We start from the raw sequence: 12,199 nt of genomic DNA on the forward strand, positions 1-12,199 counted from the left end.
CTCAAATTATAGCATCATAATGATTACAGGACATCGGATTACTTGTTCTTATCACTTAATAATGCACAGTTATCATATAGAAATAAAAAAAACTGAAGTTGTGCGCTATTTGAACACGTTGCCTGCCTGCAGCACTAAAGGACTCCGTGAGAGACGTCTGTCTCGCCCTTGCAGCACCTGTCCATGTCCACTACTCCTCTTCAGTTCACCTCAACATAAGCTCATCATATTCTTGTGCTTGATGAGGTTAGTAGTGTTGCCACAACACCTCCGTTTCTTGCCACATGTATTGCAAACTACGTCTCAACCTTTTGTGGAAGTAAAATACGTCTGCACATGACTCCATTTATGCTCAGCCATTGTTGTGAGCGTGCACAACAAGGGGCTGGACACATTTATACAAACATATGTCACACATGACTATGACAGGCGGAAGACTAAGTAGTTCCTTCCAATGTAGACAATCCAAATGATATAGTTTATTTGCACTCCGTTCCTGTTAATGATAACCTACAAATTTACCCTAAATTACTAAAATATCGATATTTTAATATGAGAATCGATTCTAGAACATAAATGACTGGTATCGGAGGAATCGATATTTCAGTATCGATCCGCACATCACTAGCCCATACTGCTTCTGGAGGAGCTCCACATCTGATGCGCACAGGCAACATGGAGAGGTGTGTGATATGATTTGCATAGAAAACTTTTTGAAAGTGCCCTTTTAAAGGCGCTGTTAGTAATTTCAGGCATATATAAATTATCACATATTTGGAATTAATGTGTGTACATTTCATCGTCAAATCCACCTGTGTCGACATCTCTGTGATATAAGCAAAAATGAATCTGAATTACCTACAGTATCGCAAAAATCGTGTTTGTTTGTTTTTTACCAAACACGAGCGCCAGTATGAATCTTCAGAATTCAATCAGCAGCACCCACATCTCAGAAACCATCCACCTGTGAACGTGTGGAGCTCCATGAATATATTAAGCAGACCTGAACAGACATCATGCTGTCTTTCTGAGACAAGGTGAATAAATCCAGGATTTTTCCCCCTAACCTGGAGGTCTACAGGGCAGGGTGGCTGGATAAAAGTGGGCTACACAGCCTACTTGATTGTAACACAAGGGTCCCTACACAGAATTAAATACGCTCCATTGGAGATGAGTACGCGTCTTGTCCCCGCCCCCCGAAAAGGCACAGCATCCATCCTCATGGGCTCACACGCTGCGTGATCCACATCACAAACCGAGAGCGGACGCTTTGCCCAGCCGATGGAGTAGTAGTAGCAGTAGTAGCGTGGGTGCAGTTCACGGCTTCCCCCTTTCCCCCCCCCCACCCACATTCTTCACCTTCTTCTTTAATGGAGTCACATTTTATGTGGAATATTTCTCCATCTCATCGCGGTAAGTGCTTGCGTTGCCCGCAGATGCTGTGGGGAAGAAATGAGAGGAAACGGGACTGTGCAGCTATTGTCTGTTGCTGGGGCAAGTTCGGACCTTAATCAAGTCAAAGCGCTGGAGTCCTCTTCAATGAAAAAGGCTTTCTGTGTGGGTTCAGTGAGAATGCGTGGAAAATAATGGCTTTAAAGCTCGCACAGAATCGATATCGGTATTTAGACACCTGTCTCTGCCAGCAGCAACAGTGACCTCCCTGTGGCGCTTTACGCTCACACAAATATGATTTTTATTTTGTTTTTGGCGATTATTTTCATCTGCTTCTGTATTGTGTATCCGTTAACAACAAGCGGAGGTTTGTGCAAATGTGTCGCCTCTGTTGCTGAGCAAAATTGTGTTTTCGGTCCAGCTAAAAAATAAAAAAATAAAAAATTGGCCCATGTCCCCGCCCCCCCCCAAATCAGAGACTGCCTAGTCCACAGCCCTCCCAGACACGCACGGCGCAGTAGATGCCTTTCTGATGAATGACTGAAATCCCGTGGTTGGTAGAAGATGTGTGATGGTGTATAGGGGGTAACCGCGAAATCAGCGTGTGTGTGTCCGCAGGTATCGTTTCTCTCTTATTCTGAAATGGATGTATAGCCTCGGCCTCAGATTCAGAAAGAATTGTGTACAACAATACTTAGATTAACCTATTTTTCTAAAGTGATGACATAGTAAGAATGCAAACGTTTATGGGGTAAGGCGTGTTTAACCCTTATAAATTTGTAAGCGTTTATCTACTGTCCTTTTTTAAGCTTTTTTTGTTTCATTGGGTCAAAATGCTCGAGGATTGTTTTTTAATATGAGGTGTGTAAAGTATTGTGATCAATTAATACAAAGTATTAAAAAATCTGGTGTCATTAACTATAAAATGATACATTTCCCAGCTCAGGAGCACAGTCGGTAAATAGTGCCCAGGTGCTTAGAAGTCATTTCTTTCCTCATATGCTGTTGAAGAAGTGCTGTTTGTGTACATTAATTGCATTTGCTGTCTGCTTCCATTTCTAGTAATGGGCAAATATTGTCTTTACAGAAGTTGTATGCATGTTGCCATGTGTGTTAAATCTTCCACGTGTCTCTTGGCTGAACACTTGGAATAAGATGGGATAACGTGACCCGCCCAGTGAGGCAGATTTCTAATTAGTATTTGTAGCTGGAACCTGTGAATTTCTCTGCCTTCCTCTTTGTGTGTGCGTGTCTGTATTTTACAGGTGTATTCATGCTCGTCCTTGTTGCATAGTGAGGATTTATATCATGCAGCAGACAGATGGCATGTGGCTGGGCATCAGGGGAGCATTTCTTTGGCTTTCAGCAGAATACAAGACTCCTCTTGGCACATGCAATTCCTTATTGGCACAAGTATGCATTTACATGAGTGTGTCGATATATCACACTACGTAGTACATGTAAACATCGCCTGCACTCAGGAAGGCTTGTGTAGAAGGTCTCACTCTACACAGCAAAGGCCATATTTTTGGGTTTGTGTGTGTCTGTGTGTGTGTTTTGCCTTTCCATGAAATGTAGTAATATGACAGGCTGAGGTCACAATGACATCATATGCCTGGCAATGACATACTGTAACTATACTTCATGACTACTGGGTCATGAAGTTGAAACCTCATTAGGGTGTGTGGTTGCTCTCATAAAAATGTGCAGTTAAGGTCACATTTCTTTATTGATATGATCATTTTAGTTTTAACAGCACAGTGACACTTTCTGTGGGCCTCTGCAGTTAACATATTCAGCATATACTAGCACCATTTACGTTAACGATTTGTCCCATTTTTCTTTAACATTGTTCTTAGATTTAAAGAAAAAAACAGCAGTGAGTATTACACCGAGCTATTTATAGACTTTGCTTTTTATATGGTTTACTCTTGGCTATATACATTGCAGGATGCACTGCAGTCCCCCTTGAACCTTATAATAAAAATGCACTTGTCAAGACTTTGCAATTATTTGCCACTTCATTAGGTACAGCTTTCCAGTACTTGCCTTAAGAGCTGCCTTAGTTCTTTGTGGACAGATTTCATGAGATGGTGGAAACATTCCTTTGAGATTTTGGTCTGTACTGATGTGATAGCATCACAGAGTTGCTGCAGATTTGTTTGCTGCACATCCATAATATGAATCTCCTGTTCCACCACATCTCAAAGGTGCTCCGTTGGATTGAGATCTTTCTTTTTCCTAGCTGTGAGGACAGGCACGCAGTGTGGTCTTCTGCTCCCTATCTGCTGTGCATTCAGAGAGGCTCTTCTGCATCTGATAGGAAGGCAACGGGAAGTTGCCTTCCTATCAGCTCAAAGCAGACTGGGCATTCTCCTCTGAACACTGGCATCAACAAGAGAGAACTGTGGCTTACTGGCTATACATTTTCTCTTTTTTGGACCATGCTCTGTAAATAGAGATCATTGTGAGGGAAAATCCCTCTTCTGAGATTCTTAGACCAGCCGGTCTGGCAGGATCAGCCACGCTGTGTTTAAAGTCACTTAAATTGTCTTTCTTCCCCATTACGATGCGGATTTTCAGCAGGTCACCTTGCACATGTCTACATGACCAAATGCACTGAGTTGTTGCCATGCTATTGGTCGATATATTAGAGATGTTTGCTTTAACAAGCAGTTGAACAGGTGCACCTAACAAAGTAGTGATTGAGATATACTAGCAGGGAAGCACTGCATCCCTGCTTCTTCATGACCCAAGACTCTATAGCTAAAATGTGCTTGTCTTATCATCCTTAATCTCCAGATGAAATACTCAGAGATCTGCCTGGAGCAGAGTAAAGCATCTCGTGAGATTTATGAAAATTAAATTATGCTCTAGTGCATCATTTCGTCCTCACATAAGTAAGTGATAAATCAAAATAAAAATGTGAAATTCAATATACATCCTTACCCGTGAGCTGTCTCAGCAACACTGGATATCTAAGTTAACACGTTTGCCTCTTTTATTCCTTTTTATGAAGTCATGTAAATTCAGGCTGAACTTGAATAAAGTTGTATTTTTACTGCTCTTTGTGGAAACAAATACACTAAGCTCTAATACGGCACTTAATAAATATAGTGTCAGCGTGACAGGCTTCATGTGGTCCTAATGTGTTATAAATAGAAATAATTGCAAGGAAACTCCAGCAAATGACCTGTTTAAAAAAGAAATGCAGAAATAAAAATCAGTAATGCAGTGAAGCTGCTGAAACCGGTGACCTCTGAACTCATGTCTGATATCCAGCACCACTTTTACTCCCACACTAGAGACTCATTATTGATCACATGCAGTCACACACACACATGTATACATGCAGGCTGCCTCACACACATACTCATCCTGAGCTTTGCTGTCTGCTCTTTGATTACCACTACATGTGGGGGCTGGTGTTATTAGTGCTGTGAGGGTATTTTCATTGGGCAGTATATCTGTCACTGTGATGTCTCTGGGGAATGAGTTGCCCCAAGGGTGAGATAAGGTCTGCTGCTGGAGTTGAGAGTGCTTTCCCATATCCAAGAAGACTGATATGTGCAGCTGATAAGGTTTTGAGCTGGACAAGGTGTGCATTTGTGAGAATTTCCACTTCCAGCACAGCCAGATCAAAAATGAGCTTGTCTTTAAACTTCTGGCTCCTTAGCACAGTGTTAGCGTGATTATCGAACTACATCGATGTGCAGCTTATTTTTCTGTTGCATTCACAGGCATCACATGTTGTCTCCCAGGCATCTCTCACCTCAGTCGTGTGGATCATGTCCTGCTGTGTGCTATGTGTAAGGAAGGAAAGCAGTGAAAAATATCTCGACCCCATTCTCCTTAAACTGTCGTTCATGCATGAAAGCAGCTTCAGTGAGGGATAGTTAGCAATAACGCTGGCAATACTACATGAATATTTCCCCTTGTTTTGCCACAAGCTAGACAGTTGTGCGCCAGATAATGCGGTTAAATATATATTTGCAAGAGAAATTATTAAAAATTACCCAAAAAGTGAGAAGGTGAATATGAGCTAATAGAAAAATGCTTGATGATGCAGCATGGTACTTCACAATATTAAGAAGAAATCTGTGACTGTTACAAAAGGGCTCACTTAGATGAAACTACATCTGTAGCTAAGATGCATGTGTGTTAGTTCAAATGATTTAAACTTGAATGAAAAATGCATTTTAAATGGGCCTACATGACTCAGCAATACCTCATAAGTACAGATAATAGAAATTCGGAGGGAACAACTGCGTCATACCAGTGTTGCAAATAAACTGTAAGATTATAATTATACTAATGTTATTCCAGAATTGGAAGCATTCTAATTCATGTAAGTAAATATTTAGAGAAAAAATAGTTTAATAACATTATGACATGTTAATTAGGTGTTAAATGGAACAGGCAAAATGTTTAGTTAGACATTGGAGGGTCATTGTTTAGTCATTATATTTTGGATATAAAGTTATTTGAGTTTGTTGGGAGCCACAGTGTAGAAGTAGTTACAACAATTTCAGAGAGAGAGTTATTTGTTTGGAAAAGTCAATGTCAAACACTCTAAATAGAGAGATGCTACTAGAAATATTAGAGGAGAAAGGGAATGATGTGATCCTTTAAATGGACCTCCAGAGTTCATTGATGAATCAATAGCAGAGCTAGTTTGTTCGGCATTTTTGTAACCAGAACTGTCAGTATGAGGATGGTGACCTACTCAGTTAATTGATTTTAAGATATTGTTTATTACTTTTAATGCACTTCATGGCCTGGTTTCAAAATATATATTCTCAAATTGCTGTTTCCGTGCTAACCACAGTGCAGCCTGAGATCAGCCAGAAACCTGGTGACCCACCTCATGCTTAAAGACAAATCATCTGAGCGTTTGCTGTGTGGAATGATGGTGTGGAATGACCTGCGTTAGGAATTCTGACTCACCTCATCTGTGTTTTTTTTTTTTTTTTTTTTTCTGGTGTTTTTCAAATATTACAGGGAGTGCAGAATTATTAGGCAAGTTGTATTTTTGAGGAATAATTTTATTATTGAACAACAACCATGTTCTCAATGAACCCAAAAAACTCATTAATATCAAAGCTGAATGTTTTTGGAAGTAGTTTTTAGTTTGTTTTTAGTTTTAGCTATTTTAGGGGGATATCTGTGTGTGCAGGTGACTATTACTGTGCATAATTATTAGGCAACTTAACAAAAAACAAATATATACCCATTTCAATTATTTATTTTTACCAGTGAAACCAATATAACATCTCCACATTCACAAATATACATTTCTGACATTCAAAAACAAAACAAAAACAAATCAGCGACCAATATAGCCACCTTTCTTTGCAAGGACACTCAAAAGCCTGCCATCCATGGATTCTGTCAGTGTTTTGATCTGTTCACCATCAACATTGCGTGCAGCAGCAACCACAGCCTCCCAGACACTGTTCAGAGAGGTGTACTGTTTTCCCTCCTTGTAAATCTCACATTTGATGATGGACCACAGGTTCTCAATGGGGTTCAGATCAGGTGAACAAGGAGGCCATGTCATTAGTTTTTCTTCTTTTATACCCTTTCTTGCCAGCCACGCTGTGGAGTACTTGGACGCGTGTGATGGAGCATTGTCCTGCATGAAAATCATGTTTTTCTTGAAGGATGCAGACTTCTTCCTGTACCACTGCTTGAAGAAGGTGTCTTCCAGAAACTGGCAGTAGGACTGGGAGTTGAGCTTGACTCCATCCTCAACCCGAAAAGGCCCCACAAGCTCATCTTTGATGATACCAGCCCAAACCAGTACTCCACCTCCACCTTGCTGGCGTCTGAGTCGGACTGGAGCTCTCTGCCCTTTACCAATCCAGCCACGGGCCCATCCATCTGGCCCATCAAGACTCACTCTCATTTCATCAGTCCATAAAACCTTAGAAAAACCAGTCTTGAGATATTTCTTGGCCCAGTCTTGACGTTTCAGCTTGTGTGTCTTGTTCAGTGGTGGTCGTCTTTCAGCCTTTCTTACCTTGGCCATGTCTCTGAGTATTGCACACCTTGTGCTTTTGGGCACTCCAGTGATGTTGCAGCTCTGAAATATGGCCAAACTGGTGGCAAGTGGCATCTTGGCAGCTGCACGCTTGACTTTTCTCAGTTCATGGGCAGTTATTTTGCGCCTTGGTTTTTCCACACGCTTCTTGCGACCCTGTTGACTATTTTGAATGAAACGCTTGATTGTTCGATGATCACGCTTCAGAAGCTTTGCAATTTTGAGACTGCTGCATCCCTCTGCAAGATATCTCACTATTTTTGACTTTTCTGAGCCTGTCAAGTCCGTGTTGGTCAAGTTACTTGAAAAAAGTAATCAGTAACTAATTACTGATTACTTCCCCCAAAAAGTAATCCCGTTACTTTACTGATTACTTATTTTCAAAAGTAATTAATTACTTAGTTACTTAGTTACTTTTTAAAAACACGATTTACAACCTGAAAGGTGATAAAGCGATAGATCTTTCAGCCCAATTCTACTTTTTCTCATAATCCATCATACAAAATGTAATCAAATGGAAAAGTCTCTTTTTAAAACTTGTTTTATTAGTTTTAATCTTTTAACTTTATGCATCAAGCAAAAATTTAATTATATGCAACATTCTCTGACTGAAGAAATTAGTTTAACATTTAAACCTATTTTCTGCACATTCCAGCACATAAAATAAAATATTTTTTGTGTTTACACTCACTCTTTCAAATAGATGCAAGTAAAACACAGCAGAAAATAAATAACATCAAAGACTAGCGGTCCTGTTGCTCTATTTTCACCTGTAAAGCAGGAGGTAGGCGGAGGTTTACCCTGGTGCAGGTGTGCCGCAGGGTCAGTTGAAGAATCCGCGAGTTTCTCTGTGAATTTCCCATTACGTCGTAGCGCACTCGGTGCTTGCTTGGAAGTTTAGGGGTTTTTTTCGCTGTAAAAAGAAGTTTTCTTCCCACGCACAACGGACGCTAATGTTTTTGTCACTTTTTATGGAATCAAACTCAAAGTAAGGTCAGTACTTCCACGCTTTAAACGCTGCACGCTCATACTCTCTCCCGCACTCGATATGTGATCCATTGTTGATCTGCACACAGCTGTTGTCACTAACGGCGCACTCGCTTACGTCACTGTCTGTGAGACATTCTCGCAAAAAATCACGGTTTTAGTAACGCAGTAACGCAGCGTTCCTACGGGAAAGTAACGGTAATCTAATTACCGTTTTTGCAATAGTAATCCCTTACTTTACTCGTTACTTGAAAAAAGTAATCAGATTACAGTAACGCGTTACAAGTAACGCGTTACTGCCCATTCTGTGTCAAGTCCTTCTTTTGACCCATTTTGCCAAAGGAAAGGACGTTGCCTAATAATTATGCACACCTGATATAGGGTGTTGATGTCATTAGACCACACCCCTTCTCATTACAGAGATGCACATCACCTAATATGCTTAATTGGTAGTAGGCTTTCGAGCCTATACAGCTTGGAGTAAGACAACATGCATGAAGAGGATGATGTGGACAAAATACTCATTTGCCTAATAATTCTGCACTCCCTGTAGTTTAGGCAAATTTCCTGTATCAATTTGCTCACTTTAGTTTAGATGTTTGTGTTTGAAAATTTTTCATTGCAGCATCACAGTAAGTATGACAAAACAAGATTTTTTTGAAGGCAGTTGACAGTCGCGAAGACATCCTACGTATCAATAAACATTTCCATCAGAGCCTTAGGTTTATTTATTTCCAAAAGTAGTTTTAGTTAACTTGACACATGCTGTAACAGGGCACATTAAAAAGGCAGTTTTGAGTACTTAGGCAGGTGATTCTAGGTCTGTTTTTTCTGTCTGTCTGCAGACAGATGTTGTATCATCACAAATACAAAAGATATAGATATGAAATTAAAGGCTGACTTTGAAAGTGAGTGTTGTCTGACCCATGCATACCAAATAACGAGTGCCTAAAATACCCCCAAAGGTTCCAAATGTACTTTTTGATGTATTTTGTCTGCTATATAAATGTAAAACTGTATTTTTGAAGATTTTTTCCTAGTAACTGCTTTGATCCTTTGCTCATACCGAGGCTGCTGGCTTGTGGTTCACTCTGAGCACATGATGGCTTAAGCTTTAGCTGTTTTTGCGTTGGTAGTTTATTTGCAAACATTTTAGTGGTTCCCCCTACTCATTACCTTCCATGCTAATGAATGCATGTGGCTGTGAGTGTGGGCATGGCTGTTTGCCTGTGCTGCTGTGAGTATTTTGTACATGCATGAAACGGACTGGCTCATCATCCCCATAATGCTCATATGGCATTACGGCTCATAATACACAAGCCTGACTAGTCTCAGCCAAGAATGCTGGAAATTGGCTGACTCAGTTCTCTAGACGGTCAATCCGCACATCTCTGTGCATCTTATTTTGGTTTTTTATTGAATTCAAAATTATTGGTAGGAAGATTTTCACTAACACAGCCATATTTTAGGCCACTGGTGTACTTGAGCCCCAACCAAAATGGATAAATATTACCTGATGAATTTAAAGATCACTTTTAAAGTTTCAAACAGGAAAGAGTTTTTCCTCTTGATCTAAACAGTGCCTCATGATGCTGCAGTTTGTGGACTTTTGAACTGTTTTATCTTTTAGTGTTGATTGGGGGTTTGGAAAGTCCTCAGCAAAGGTCTGAATTATAAAGGATTAAACTGGATATTACTGAATATTTACCACCTACTCCACAACCAGCTCTGCCTATTCACATGCTGTGTCCTTATTTGATGCATGATCAAAGTTGATTGCAGATATCCAATGCTGTTTTAGCACTCATAATCTGTTTAGGGTATGTAGTTTTCAAACGAAATGATACAAGGATAATGAGAAGCCACTGTAGCATGATCGTGTTGAAATATTAAGAAATCTCTGAGGGGAAAGACTCCCTTATCTCCAGCTGGGTCTAGGGGACATTGCTGTGATGATTCTGGTGGCTGTTATGGAAAAATAGCTCAATACCCAGGGATGAAGAGCTTGTTTGATCTAAATATAGATGTAAATCTGGAGATGTTACAAGGAAGTGCGAGAAACACTTGCACAATGCCACTGAGCACATGGCTTTAGAAAACATGGAAACCTCGGGGGGAAATGCATTCCCCAAGTTATATGCAAATTACATTGAAGCATTTGCATTTGTTTGCTAACGAAATTAGACGATATTTACTCCATACAGTTCTGGTAATTTTAAATATATAAGGAACTCTGGTTTAGCCTCAAGTTAGTCAAATGTGATTATATTAAGAGGGAATCTCAAACTTAAAACTCAATATATTATCTTGGCATTTATTTAGATTGTTCTCATAATAAATAAGTAGGAGATAATTAAACCTTTAATTATAATTTTCATTTTTCTCCAGTGCAGAAATGAGAATTCAGACATGTGACATTGTCACATAATGGCTGCAGCAATGAACTAAAATGAGCTACAGGAACAAGTGCCACTTTGCTTAATGAGAAAAAAGACGTGGGGGTGACGCTCAGGTCAGCGGTTGAATAAATGTACAGAAATTTTTTTTAAAACTTAGTGTTTTCCCTGCTGCTTGTTCATGCTTAGCTTTGCTTCCTCGCTTTCTTTAAAGTCTCTCTCTAGGGGAATATTTTGAGTATTACATTACCAAAAAATGTTCCTGATCTTCTGGCATGCAGTTCTTTTTACATTTATGAATTAAAATGTGAGCTGGTTATCTAATAGGAAGAGCTGCACATTTGACAAATTATTTTGTAATAGTTTTCATATTTTTTCATCTAATTGCACAAGTAAAAAGTTTAGTTTCATTAATAAATTAATGAGGTTAAATAATTACAGTCAATTTTAATCAAGAGAATTTTATTACAATAATATCACAAACAATATGTATCTTTAACACCTGTGCATATGTTGTGCTATGCTATATGGAACACTAAAAATAACTTTCCATATGTGCAAGTGGTAAGCGTGATATTGGAGGCCTGGGGAACTGTGGCTGATAGCAAGAGGAGGAAGACAAGCTAACACCCAGAAGAGGTAGCAAAAGTTCCCGCTTCCCAAATGACCCACCTACAACACGTTTATCTTCTTTTTGGTCCTCTGTGTGCCCTCTCTCATGTCTCTTTCTATTTATCAGTCTCCTGTCCTGTTCACGCTATCTGCTCTGAGTCAGTGCCCTGTTTGACGTTTTGGTTTGGGGGGAGATGGGAGAGGGAAGATGATGACATTATTTTAGGTTAACACTCTTACATGTGTATGTGGGAAAAAATGTGTAATGACAAGACTCCATTAGTGTGAAGAGGTTGGTTCAATAGAAGATTGTGGATCTTCCATCCAGGAATGATCTTTGGATGTTGAAAAATATTTATTGATTTGTCATTTAATCCTTGAGCAGCAGAGTATTAAATAATGTACCCTACTATCTGAAAAAAGGGATAGATTTCCTAGGAAGCACTTTTAAAGAAGCTACAAGGGAAGATTGAAAACTGACTATTTATAGCCACAAAGATGCTCTGTTGGCAGGAGTGTTAGCCATGGGACATCTCTGTTTCTTTGGCTGCACACTGTTTTGGAGTCAGAAGAAGAGGCGAAAGAAGAAAAAGCAAAATGAGCTCTGCATCAACCATTTTCTGTGGTGATCATTTTGGGAAAAACATTTTGTTGAAAAAAGCTATTTGTAGTTTGTGCTGTGAATCATAAGCGTGAGCCTCATTGGGCCATTATTCTGAAGTCCTGTTATTAAGTCACAACGGTGTAGGGTGGAGGCGGACTAAATGCT

The 12,199-nt window shown here is 39.7% G+C and overlaps 1 protein-coding gene across 2 annotated transcripts in view; it reads left to right on the forward strand.

Moving 5' to 3' along the window:
* The first annotated feature begins 1,188 nt into the window (after positions 1–1,188).
* Positions 1,189–12,199, forward strand: part of plppr1 (phospholipid phosphatase related 1) — a 60,829-nt gene continuing 49,818 nt past the window's right edge. Inside the window, exon 1 of one of the 2 annotated variants that reach the window (XM_005948264.3) lies at positions 1,189–1,413. The gene's annotated coding sequence lies outside the window, so the exon portion shown is untranslated. Of the gene's footprint in view, positions 1,414–1,876; positions 2,011–12,199 lie in introns of those variants that run through there. The other variant, XM_005948265.3, reaches the window with a different exon arrangement.

The sequence above is a fragment of the Haplochromis burtoni genome, unplaced genomic scaffold (assembly GCF_018398535.1).
Source record: "Haplochromis burtoni strain Fernald_Lab_line unplaced genomic scaffold, NCSU_Asbu1 Contig_583, whole genome shotgun sequence".
In the NCBI taxonomy this organism is placed as follows: domain Eukaryota; kingdom Metazoa; phylum Chordata; class Actinopteri; order Cichliformes; family Cichlidae; genus Haplochromis; species Haplochromis burtoni.